The sequence below is a fragment of the Bombyx mori genome, chromosome 10 (assembly GCF_030269925.1).
Source record: "Bombyx mori chromosome 10, ASM3026992v2".
Classification (NCBI taxonomy): Eukaryota; Metazoa; Arthropoda; class Insecta; order Lepidoptera; family Bombycidae; genus Bombyx; species Bombyx mori.
The window spans coordinates 1,969,929-1,982,865 of NC_085116.1; the positions used below are offsets into that span (position 1 = coordinate 1,969,929).

The 12,937-nt window shown below is 39.6% G+C and overlaps 1 protein-coding gene across 11 annotated transcripts in view; it reads left to right on the forward strand.

The window, feature by feature from the left end:
* The window catches only part of LOC101747187 (mediator of RNA polymerase II transcription subunit 13), a 73,412-nt gene that overhangs the window by 10,298 nt on the left and 50,177 nt on the right, over positions 1–12,937 (forward strand). The gene's annotated exons all lie outside the window — the stretch shown is intronic.

Sequence of the window (12,937 nt, forward strand, 5' to 3'; positions counted from 1 at the left end):
GTGTTTTATTATTTTGATAACCATAATCAATCAATCGAATCAGTTGGTCGTTATGATAGCTAGTTAAAAACAAAAATAATTAACATTTATGCCTCTTCTCCTTCATAAACCATTAAACGTGACTATAACCCTTAGCGGTAGCTATTTCTTACATATAGACAAGATATTTGACAAAACGCTGAGGCGCGTTTACAATATTTTCAAGATTATTTAGCATTATACAATTTCCAATTAACGACAAACGGATTGTAGACCTAGCAGAGCTCATATTATGCTCGCTAAGAAAAATTTTGTACTAATACTCATTAAAATATCTTAATTCCTCTACCCCTCCATCCGCTACAAAAATGGGTCATTTATAAAATCAATTTTATAGACAAAAGTATTGTTCTTAACACACGCTTTCAGTTCGCCGGAATATTTAAAGACAGTTTAAATTACCTTTATCTCTAAATAATTTTTTAGTAGAATATGAAAGCGTATTTTTGATTTTGCTAATTGCTTTCATACAACGCATTTGATTGAAATGAACATGAGGCGTTTCTTGAAACCTTTAGATAATTAAAAAAATAAGTAACCCTTAAATAAGTAGAACTCACAGGAAATAAATACGTTTAGATTTGAACCATTCTCATACATTGAGTTCAGTCAAACTCAATAAAAAAAAAAACGATGACGTCACGTGTCAACGTACCATCGAAATGATTAAGTCATTGATTGTTACAACACCATAAACGACTCGCAAACAATAACCCCCCATTGAACGCGTCCTACTGTTGTAGTAGCAAAAGTAAGTACCAAGCCAACTGGTCGGCTGCTTAATAAGTATCAGGTAGGTACTTAAGCAAGAATTCGAATATTTAAAACAGAATGGTCCTTAACTTTTTATAGCGTTGTCAGGACTTAACAACATAACCGACAGAGATGTTATCGTTGGAATCGTGCATTGAGACAACACGTTGTATTACAGCTTACAGTGTATTATAAAAACATATAACATCAGAATTACACCTCGTCTCCCCTGCCCCCATTCCAATGAGGATTTTAGTAAGACTATCTTTTTTTAGTATCTCTATAGTTGACTATCTCTTTCTTAGTAAGGCTAAAACGGGTAGGTAAGGAATACGGGAATGCAACTCCTCTCGGAATACTGTTCGACATTATCTCTTTATAATAGTAATAAGTCTTCCTTCCTTCCTCTTTATTCTTATTTTCTGAACACTATGGTGTCTTGAGTGCCCGCGTGAGCCAACCCTAAAATCCTATCTTTTTTTCTTGCGAAGCTATCATAGATTCCAGTTTATAAGTTACAATAGTTGTAATATTAAAATTTCCACCTACGGGTTACGCTTAAAAACCAGTGTCTCGAGCGGCGCGCCTGTCCTTTTAAACTTTGAAACAATATTTTGTTTTGGTTTCGATATTAATTTGGAGATTTATCCAGAAATCAGTTTAAAAATATTGTTTATAAAATTCGTAAAAAAAGTATCATGTTATCGTTGAAAAGGAAAGTTACAGAAAAGTTTCGAAATACATAATAATATGTATTATGTAATTTCGTTTTTTTTTAAATAAAATAATATATTTTCTAAGTTTTTTCCTATTTTTTTAGGGTTAACAGTTACTTGAGACTTTCACCTCTGACTCTGGGCTCCGGTAGGCGTATGTGGTGTCAAAATAAGCCGAGAGCTTGTTCACTCAAATTTAGCAAAAAAAAACCATGACAAAAAAGTATTGAAAATCTTTGCGTATTGAATAAAAAAGCGTATGGTAAATTAATTTACTTGACTTATCATAATTACATTAACAAATACATACAAAAACAGTGACTGTACGATACACGTGTAAGATGTAGGTACGTACATACGTGAACCGATTTACTCTTAAAATTTATCAAGCATGCACTCGTTTTATTCCGTCGTTCGAAATGTTCAATCACTACAATTTTAAGGTAGATAAATATTATTGATATCACGACAGAGATCACGTTTCGTCATTGAATTTTATGGTATGTAGGTAGGTAGTATGTACGGACATTATAAGTTGAAAATAATGCGCAAGAGTTTCGCTGTGGCCTCCCCGAGCCGATGGCGCGTGCCTCTAGACGCATTCAACGCATAACAATTCCATTTTAGTACTCCGACACATGCAATATGAGACTCCGTTTGATTGTAACAACGAATTTCGCTTACTCAAACGATTGCCTTGTTTATGAATATAACGTTACAATATTTAAATTTTGTAAGCTACGTGCTTCTCCGAAGTTATTCTGCGTTCTTTAATCGTTTTTTTTTTGTGGGTTAAATAAAGCTGTTTTACTGGTGGTATGACCTATTGTGAGGCCATACGGGTAGATACCACTACCCCGCCTATTTCTGTCGTGAAGCAGTAGTGTGGTTTGTAGGGTGGGGCGGCCGTTGTAACTATACTGAGACCTTAGAACTTATATTTCAGGGTGGGTGGCGCATTTACGTTGTAGATGTCTATGGGCTCCAGTAACCACTTTAGACCAGTTGGGCTGTGAGCTCGTCCACCCAGCTAAGCAATAAAAAAAACCTATTCCTTATGTCCTTGCATTTAGTTTGCGATTTAAGCCAAGACGGCTTAGATCGCAAAATAAACGTTTTTTTTTTTCATTTCTTTGCTTCCTCTTATCATATTAGCGTTCAATTTGTTGTTGTTGTTTTTTTTAAATTAAAACAGCGCAAAAATTCCATCATTCAGTATTCACGTGCTAAAAGTATATATCATAAACAACTAACTACAAAACGTAATAATAACGTGGAGTATTAATTAATACAGTTTACGTGTTTGTTTGTGTAAGTATTGTCTATACAAATAGTCCTTGCTCTTGACAGTCTCGAGAATAGAACGTTTATCGCCACTGTTTATTTTCAATCTTCGTCCAACGGTTTCAATGTTAACCGAATCACTATTAAACGTTTTAATCTTTTATCTCGTACATCTGGGTTCATAGGTGATTATTTTGCTGTCGTGAGAAATATTCCTATCTCCCTCTAACGTTGATAGTTCACCGCCTATAGGATAGAGAGAGAGCCACATTAATTTGTGTCTAGTTTGCGACCGCCTACGCGTACTTGCTTAGTATTTGAATATGTACATACGGTTTCAGTGGAATATATTTGAGCGCAATGTAAATTTTTGCACTAATAAAAGAAAATTGTATACATTCGTGTATTTTGTTCGACTAAAATTCTTCCAAAAACTCTCTATTTGGTGTAAAGTGTTATTGCTACGCAGTAGAACTTACGGACATACGGTACCTACCCTTGTGGGTTTCCAATAGGTCCACAAGTAAATTACAGTTAGTGATCGCAGTACGTAACCCACTGAATTTCTCACTGGATCCTCTCAAAAGGTCGCGATTCCGTTCCGGTAGTAGATTCATCAAAGCACTGCTCTTGCTAGGAGTAGTGTTAGCAAGTCCTTCTCGATTGAACTGTGAATGAACGCAGTGGTTCAAGGTAATATTGATGAATTTTACTCCGGTGGCGGACGAAATCTACCAGACAGTGCGTAGCTGATAGTCCCTCTAGCCTACCAGCGGCTAAGGACGAAAAAAAAGCAGTACCTCTGTATAAAACTCACGAGAAGGCTGCAGTTCATTCTCTAGTGAAACCATTAGGGGTCATTTACGATACCCATCGGAGGAGATATAGCGGTGATATTCTAGGCCTAAAGAATAACCGTACACGGAAACCTTTTTTTTATGTACACCTCATATTACTCATAAACCGTTCAAAAGACGGACACATTATTAGGTAAAACATGATTAGTATATTGATGATGCTAAACATAAGAAACATAAATATCATACTTAATGCTTATAAAATGCAATTGTAAGCTTAAAAAAATCAGGAAGCGCATAACAGCCCAATGATTTTACAAGAACGATTGAATATCAATTGTTAAATACTATATGTAGCTTACGTATTAGAATTATATTCACGTTCTTAAACATTCGAAATTCTATAAGCGATTGCATTGTGTATCTTATAGTGTTTATATAGTGCATTCTTTTGTTTATCTACATATTCTCGCTATGGCTTTGTATCTTTATCAGTATTTATATTATCTGCACTATAAAAAATGATTTCTTCTTCTTTTGTTGTGTATTTATTGTTGACGTATTTGGCTAGTAATAGGATGAGGATTCTACTACTAAAGAGGGATGCTTCTTTCAGAAGAGCGGTACTTGGTTCAGAGGTTGAGTACTTACGTCCTTACGGATCCCGTCCTTACGGATCCATCAGATCCAATAACTCTTGCATTAGATACCTTCAGCTCTAACACTAGGAGCAGGCTGAGGAACCCCGGTAACCGTACTCGTCGAACTCGACAAAGAGGTCTACGTGCAGCCTAACCCATGCATCAGCCCGCTGAGTTTCTCGCCGGATCTTCTCAGTGGGTCGCGATTCCGATCCGGTAGTAGATTCATTCGCGAAGAACTGCTCTTGAGTTGTTAGGTCTCCTTCGGAGACGCGCGGGAGCAGTTGTTAGCAAATCCCACCCCTCCTGGCTGAGCCTTTGCTCGCCCACCTGTCCTGGTGAAGCTGGAAAGGCCTCCGGGCCACCAGTAATCTCTCAATCATAAAAAAAAAAAAAAAAGGTTGAGTACTACTCCCGTCTCGGAATTGGCCTTTCCATTTCACTCTAGATAAAAGAAAGTCGTTAGGACTGTAGATAATACTGATTTCGCGAATCGTTTATAACCTCTAGGTCTGCGAAGATAATTTGGTGTTCTCTGCGTTTTGTACAGTATGATCCCTGGAGATTTATTTGAAGAATTGTTTTAACTAACCTTCGCGTCTTGACACCGAAGCTAAAATCCACTACTCATCAGGTCAAAGTGGCGGACCGTTCCGACGGAAACTTAGGAAAAGCCTATGGTCTTAATGTCGCAGTAATCTTTTGGCTGCTGCTAGTGTTATTTTTGTGTCAAGTGTTTTTTTTGTTTTTATTGCTTAGATGGATGGATGAACTCACAGCCCACTTGGTGTTAAGTGGTTACTGGAGCCCATAGACATCTACAATGTAAATGCGCCACCCGCGTTGAGATATAAGTTCTAAGATCTCAGTATAGTTACAACGGCAACCCCACCCTTCAAACCGAAACGCATTACTGCTTCGCGGCAGAAATAGGCGGGGTGGTGGTACCTACCCATGCGAGCTCAAAAGTGGTCCTACCCACCAGTGGGTACATTCCAAGAACATTCATGTTTTAGCGTTTATAGGTCTGTCAATGCCTCTACTAATCATGGCTAATAAAAATAATACACATCACAGATCAACATTAAAACCGTTTCGAACGGACAACACAACACAGTACGGTGGATAACGTGTATGTGACATAAGTGTACACACGCGCAATCCATATTAACGATGACGTTGGCGGAAGTCGAGCGGACCGCGAGACGGTCGCGATACGAGGAGTGCCGTTGTCTGTAGCTGTTTCCAGTTGGAAATTTAAAAACGACAAATTGTCAACTGTTTTATTATATAACATACGCTGCAAAATGTTTAAAAGTTTTTACGGTATTTGACGTTTGACTGGTGGTAGGACCTCTTGTGAGTCCGCACGGATAGGTACCATCACCCCGCCTATTTCTGCCGTGAAGCAGTAATGCGTTTCGGTTTGAAGGGTGGGGTAGCCGTTGTAACTATACTTGAGACCTTAGAAGTTATATCCCAATCTGGGTGGCGCATTTACGTTGTAGATGTCTATGGGCTTCAGTAACTACTTAACACCAGGTGGGCTGTGAGCTCGTCCACCCATCTAAGCAAAAGTCCGAAGTCACAAGTGCTTTGTAATAACTTCCACGCTGCTCTTGAAAGCGTATCGTGTGATAAGTCCACGGTTGAGCGATGAGGGTCATCATGCCGGTACTCGACCTAGGAATAAAGAGAAATGAGGAGACTACTCCACGCCGTCGGATTACAGAGAAATAGTTGTAGTAACGCGCGGAGGTCAAGAGCATGTGTGCTCTAGTTGCACAAATTGTTATCCAGATAAACTCGACTGATGTTTTAATAATCTTTTGCTACTACAGGAAGAGGGGCATATACGAGCATAGAGTCCATCTGATACAAATATTCGCAGTCACTCATGGACGTCTGCAATGCCAGGAGCCCTATTTACCGCTGAGTAGAATGCTACTCAAAATTCGTTTGAAGACGGTCATTGCATAGCGATTTCCAAACTGTATTAAGAAGTTTATTCCGGATGGCGCGTACTGAACTATATCCCTGGAAATGCACTGTGGATGGACGCGATCGTTCTTGATAAAATTGACTTCTCCGGTGGCGGGCCATGCGATGGTAAAAAGTAGATGTCGGCATCTCCGGCGATTCAATAGAACATTAGTCCAGTAGATGTCAAATGTGAAGCTTTTGAATCTATTGCAATACTCTTGAGCCGATATTGATCATACTTAAAAAGTGTATGTTTCTTCAAGCACCGGTCACCGTCTGTACGATTACTACGAAGAGTTCCTGCACATGCAACCTAGCCCATAGACATAACTCACTGACTTTCTCACCCAATCTCAGTGGATCGCGATTCCGATCCGGTAGTAGATTCAGCACTTCTCTTGCTAGGCAAGCTCTCTCAAGTTGAGTCCGTGAGTTCACATGAAATTACAAAACTGAATGGCACACCGTATTCTTCAAAATTTCAATGTCTCATATCGTAATTTAGTTCTAATTCTTTATCGTATTTACCAAGGAGGAGAAATCGAGTATAAAATGTCATGTTCATGTATTTCTTCGTAAGACGCTATTGGCGACGTATTTAAAATGCACAACAGTTTTGTATCTGATACGGCGCGTAATTGTAAACATCGTATCTGTCTCCCCGATATGCACATATACTCGTTGTGCTGTCACAACCAGAATAATTGAGATAAGAATCAAAAGTTCCTTGACCTCCAATATTACTAGGAAGCCAAATAGTAGTATTCAAATTAAAATTTATAATGCGATTACAGTTCTTTTGTATTAATTGTCTTTTTTTTATTTGCCTCGGTCGATTTTACAACGTGAAATATTTCAACGGATTAGATCGTTTCAATAACACCCACCGTCTTTTTGTTTTTGTTTACAAACAAATAATTTTGTAGCCCCTACAGTTTTATTGGTCGGCCCGAACAAGGAAGGGCGCATGTGGGACATTTTATAGGTCGTTACTGAACCTCGTGTTGTACTAGTGTGAACCAACCCTTCGACCCCGCCGAAATCGTGGTACGTCTAGTGACGTCATACGTCAAAAATGCAGTAGCGAAGTGCAGGGCCGGGGGCGGCGCACGCGCACGTCGTCGCATCGATTGTTTACCCGCTAGTCGCTAGTAACGTAACCGCGCGACGTTGCCGCTGCGAACGTATACCCCTCTCACTTTCGCGGTTAGCGCCGTCTCGTACGCACGGTACGGGCCGTCCCGCTCGCACGTCTAGCGGTGCTCAACTTTTTTCTACTTGCTAACTTTTTCGGTCTAGGCTGTGAACCCTTGCGCGATTGGTTGTTTATAATCGACTAGTAATTAATTATAAATCTCGGGTCCTAATTCAATCAAATATTTTTTTTACGTAAAAATGTTTTCGTTATCCAATCGTTCTGTTGGTGCATTTATATCGATTTACGAACGTAACGGACAAAGTTAGTCATTCCTGCTTGTTTCCAAATATAGTTAATGCAAAAGATATCAACGCGCCTGCACGTGAATTGCTCGCGTGGGCGACCTTTATTGCAGGGACTACGCACACAAAGCAACGGAAATAAATGCAAGACCAAAATAATACATTTCTATTATATTAATTCTGTAAATTTGACAGCAATAGACTTCGTTGTGGTGAAGTTGTGTGACATTCGGATATTGACTTGATTTCAATGTAAGTACGTTTTGTAGAAGTACCCCAGTTAGCTGCTGCAGCTAATTTAGCTTCTACCTGAACGATCAGTGGAATTGTTTTAAAAAAAAAGGTACCCTTGTGTACCTGATTCTCGTATTATCGACGTTCCAGCTAAAATGTTGCTCTTGATTTTTCATTGCATACCATTGACCTCATTCGTGTGGGCGGGCGCATTCAGTAGCGACACGTCTAACGTTCAATTCAACTGTAATTTTATTTGAGTCACTTCATTTCATTGTAAAAAAAATTATTGCTAATTGATTCACGTCAAAAGACAAAGGAGTCCAATTCGAGGCTAAGGGTTTTTGTTTAAACTTCCAATGTTAAGCAAAGGTTTTTTTTTGTCGTGCCTGCGTGAAACGATGATCGAAATATGTTATATAAAAGCCTTACGCGTAACAAATTTTGTGTGTTTAAATCAAAAACAATATTTAATCAAATGTACCTAAGTGTGTAATCACAATTTAGCGCGCTAGGGGTTTTTTTTTTGTTTTTTTTCACGATAAATAGAGAAGTAAAGTGATCACATAGTTACAATAGAAAGTGAAGCGTCGCATCGGGCGTTAGAAAGCGGTCGGACCGTACACGGAGCACCGTCCGACTTTGTCTTCACAACCTTTACTTGAATTCCAACGACGAAAAAAAAAAAACATAGGTACCTAACCTACACACAAGTGGGTAGGTAGGTACGTAGTGCGCAATGTAAAAAACTCGAAATCTTTGAATATCGTTTCGCTATGAATTTAATTTGCAAAATTTACGTTTACCATCGCCATCGCCCATAGTCTCTAAGAATGCTAGTACCTATAGGTAGGTATACATACGCTATTTATATCATCAACTAGCGACCCGACCTCGCTTCGTTTCGGGGACTAAAATTTAATAGTGCTGATTGTTTTTTTGTTTTTTTTATAAATCTGAACCTGAGAAAATGTTAATAAGTCAAACGCCATTAGGTTACATTTGAAAATTTGGTAGTTAAGTTTTCTTAAATTTTCTAATATTACGCGAATTTTTTTTTTTTTTTTTTTTTTTTTTTTTTTTTTCTTTCATAAGAACCTTCTCTTGTAAATAATAAACACAACAAAACAGAGTATTGTCCAGTTTGTTGTTTGTAGTTATGAGCTTACATACCTACGTTACGCAGATTTTTTATATACAAATTTTGTTTTCTACCTGTTTTTGCCAGTAACCTCTAGGGCTTAGTGAATTCACGAGTCTAGCTCTGATAGAACTTGCTTAAATCTACCCCAGCAAGAGTAGTGGTTCGCTGTTAACCAACGGAAGTAGTTATGTTTAGTACATATCACGTGCGACCCAGTTTGAAGGGTGGGGTAGTCATTATGTAACATAATTGAGATGGACTGCGGCAGTCACGCTTCTGTATTTTGGTCGGTTACCGGAGCCCATAAACATTACAACGTAAATGCGTATTTCTGCCGTGAAGCAGTAATTCGTTTCGGTTTGAATGGTGGGGCAGCCGTTGTTACTAGGTATACTGAAATCTTAGAACTCATATCTGAAGGTGGGTGGTGGTATTTACGTTGTAGATGTCTATGGGCTCTGGTAACCACTTAACACTAGGTGGGCTGTGAGCTCGTCCACATATCTACGGAATAAAGAAAAAAACCATAGTGCGATGGAGGATACCGGCACACCGCCATCTATCGGGCTTTGATGGAAACCGCAGACGTATTTCACAATTTGTCTCGTTGAACCTCCTTATTTATTTTTCTTCCTACCTATGCTGCTAGCCTTCATTCATTTACAACGAACAAAATCTTTATTCGTAATTGTAATATAACTATTTGGTGACTTAGCTTGGACCCCATCAGAAGGCCTACCCTAAATGAGGCCGTCAGCGCAAAAGCGGCCTAAGCTTACCATAGTCAGTATGGAGATAATGAGGTTCGAATTTACTTTTACGCTGCTTCGTAGGCAAAAATAATGTTTACTAAGCCATCTGTTATCTATGGGTGGTAGGACTATTTAGGATCTATTTACTGGTGGTAGGACCTCTTGTGAGTCCGCACGGGTAGGTACCACCGCCCTGCCTATTTCTGCCGTAAAGCAGTAATGCGTTTCGGTTTGAAGGGTGAGGCAGCCGCTGTAACTATACTTGATACCTTAGAGCTTATATCTCGAGATGGGTGGCGCATATACGTTGTAGATGTCTATGGGCTCCAATAACCACTTAACACCAGGTAGCCTGTGAGATCGTCCACCCATCTAAGCCATAAAAAAAAACTAGGCATAAGACGGTTTTGCATGAAAATTTATTATGTTTTAAATAAATTGCATATATAAGCACGAATATGTTTTTTTTTTGGATTAGGCCACATTTGCTCTGACGGCCTCAAATATCTCTACTCATCCCTGTTTCGAGCTTTAGGTATGCATCTAATCCAACGATCCATTATTATTTTTTATTGCTTAGATGTGTGGACGAGCTCACAGCCCACCTGGTTACTGGAGTCCATAGACATCTACAACGTAAATGCGCCACACTCCTTGAGATATAAGTTCTAAGGTCTCAAGTATAGTTACAACGGCTGCCCCACCCTTCAAACCGAAACGCATTACTATTTCACGGCAGAAATTGGCGGGGCGGCGGTACCTACCCGGACTCACAAGAGGTCCTACCACCAGTAATTATTTAACCATATTATTTAAACACTAACGCCAACGATCATTAACCCTCGAGTTTCAAAATCAAACGAGGTTTGAACTGTCGGTTTATCGGCGCGGGTCGATGCGACCCCACGCGCGCTCTGCCAGGTGCGAGCCGGCTCCCCTTCCGCCGCAGATGGTTGTCGCGGCTGACACTTGCACGTTCCTTAGATCCACGACCGAGGCTAGAGCTATTTTTGTATCCTTGTGTCTTTTACGATCATTACCAATTTGTACTTACCGCAAGGGTATTATAATCCTTTAGTAAGCTATAGGGCTGACTTTTCAATTACGGAAAAAAGTTATAGGGAGGCAAAAATAAAACAAATTGAAGAAGAAAATAATTGTTTCACTTTTACATTCTGTCAAGGTTTATAATGATCTTGATGGATGCCTATAATTGTTCGGCTCTGAGGGTATTTTTATTTTTCGGCCAAATCTTCTCAGTGGGTCGCGATTGCGATCCGGTGGTAGATTCTGCGAAGCACTGCTCTTGCTAGAGCCAGTGTTAGCAACACTCCGGTTTGAACCCCGTGAGCTCACCTACACGTCAAGGAGAAGCTGAAATAGCCTCTCAAGGCTATCTATCAGCATAGGTAGGAAAAAAGTTAGTGCATGTGTTGGCATATCGTCATCTCAGTGCACGCATACTTTAAAATAAACATATTCCTTATTCGCACAATCCATTATACAAGTGAAAATTTTTTACCATAAAAATGTTATTCAACCATGCGATTAAAATCACATGATTGGCTAGGTCATAGACCCCTTAACATATTTGCAAAGTCAAGGTCGACTGCGGGACACCTGCCCCGGTCTCACGCCAGGATCCGGTCAACCAGTTGCCGGGAGTCGTCGAAACGTTGTACGGCGCAGGCTCGTTGCAATTGTAGAAGCATCTGTGAGTGAACTCGGTCACAGCTGTGCTAACTATGACGTCGATGAATCAATTCGAATTTAATTCCTGCCAAGACGACTTGACATTGAAGTTGCTGCCTTATGTTAGACTGCTGAGAGACAAATATGTTTATTAAAAAAAGAAACACTAATTCAACTATTTGGTCATATCGGGTCTTGTATGAATGATAACAATAATCATGAAAAGCCGCGATGGCAAAAAGATCGATGCCTTTGAAATTTGGGTGTGACGAAGGATGCTGCGAATACAAAGGACTGCAATGAGAACTAACAAGTGTATTTGAATAGAGCTAAAAATCCAAAAAAGGCCCTTACCATCTGCCAAGAACGCATTATTAGCTTCTTCGGATATATCATGCGGTCTCCCAGACATGGATTAGAAAAGTTCATTTTTTTATGATTGAATGATTACTGGTGGCCCGGAGGCCTTTCCAGTTTCACCAGGACAGGTGGGCGAGCAAAGGCTCAGCCAGGAGGGGTGGGATTTGCTAACAATTACCCGAGCGCCTCCGAAGGAGACCTAACAACTCAAGAGCAATTGCTTCGCGAATGAATCTACTACCGAATCGGAATCGCCACCCGCTGAGAAGATCCGGCGAGAAACTCAGCTGGTTGGTGGTAGTCCATATCATGCGGTTCATAACCGAACACTATGGAAGAGAGTCACACGTGGTCGCGATTCTCAGTAGTGAGGAAACGAGCAAGTAGAAAGAATATTATAACTTAGATATTATAATATTCACTAGATACGTAAATGAATGCCCGAGAGTACCTCCCGTTGGTCTAAATGTAAATCCTGTTTCTCACCTTTATGCGTTTGGACGTTTGCCAATAGCGCTTTAAATGTGGCTGTTAAGCTCAATTTGGAGTCATTGTCTCGAAACGATGCGTTACGTATGACTGTAGGTAGCGTATCGATAAAATGCTGCGAGGGAATTAAATAGATAAGTATTGTAGTGATGCGCATTAGCTATTAGACCAACAGTGTCATCAAACAATTATGTTAACTTCGTGTGCGGAAAATTGAGATGAAAGGGCCTAGATAGACCAAACGTATGGGTAGCCTAACTTATGTGACTATATCGGAATTATAATAATACTTATGATGTATTTATGAATGACTTTAAAGAAAAATAATATCGAGTATAAAAAATGAAACCTACAAAATTTATTAGATAGAGCTATTAAGTACCGGTGGTAGGGTGCGCCCTAGTGAATCTGCATTGGTACATATCACTGTCGAAATAGTCACCAGTGGTACCTGCTTAGCAACAAACGGGCCGCCAATTCCTTCACCCAGAATGTGCAAAAAAATAATAATTGATCAACTTACGCAATATTATATAAGTAAGTTTGTACTAAGACTACAAGACATTTTAGTCTTGGTAATTGCTTAGAAACGAATTGATAACATTTAGTTACA